This window comes from Aplysia californica, unplaced genomic scaffold (genome assembly GCF_000002075.1).
Source record: "Aplysia californica isolate F4 #8 unplaced genomic scaffold, AplCal3.0 scaffold01104, whole genome shotgun sequence".
Taxonomy (NCBI): Eukaryota; Metazoa; Mollusca; class Gastropoda; order Aplysiida; family Aplysiidae; genus Aplysia; species Aplysia californica.
The window spans coordinates 175,341-175,690 of record NW_004798374.1 but is presented as its reverse complement, the minus strand read 5'-3'; positions in this window follow the sequence as shown (position 1 = coordinate 175,690).

Genomic DNA, 350 nt, shown 5'->3' with positions numbered 1-350 from the left:
CCACTCCCTCACATCTCTCTCTCCCTCATACTCCCCATTTTCTCTCCCTCTCTCCCTCCCACACCTCCCTCTCTCCCTCACCACAATGTGGGTAAAAAACAAGACCTATGTTTGAGGCGTGCTCCGGCCTTGGTCTACCAAGGAATCATTTCCCTTCTCTCTAACCAACAGATTCAAGCTGTGTTCTCGAGCTGACAGCTTGGTTGGCTTCAGAGGGACAAACCTTGGATAGATCACACTTCCTTACACACACAGGGACGCCCGGCTCCCCCACTGCCCACACACGGGGACGCCCGGCTCCCCCACTGCCCACACATGGGGACGCCCGGCTCCCCCACTGCCCACACACA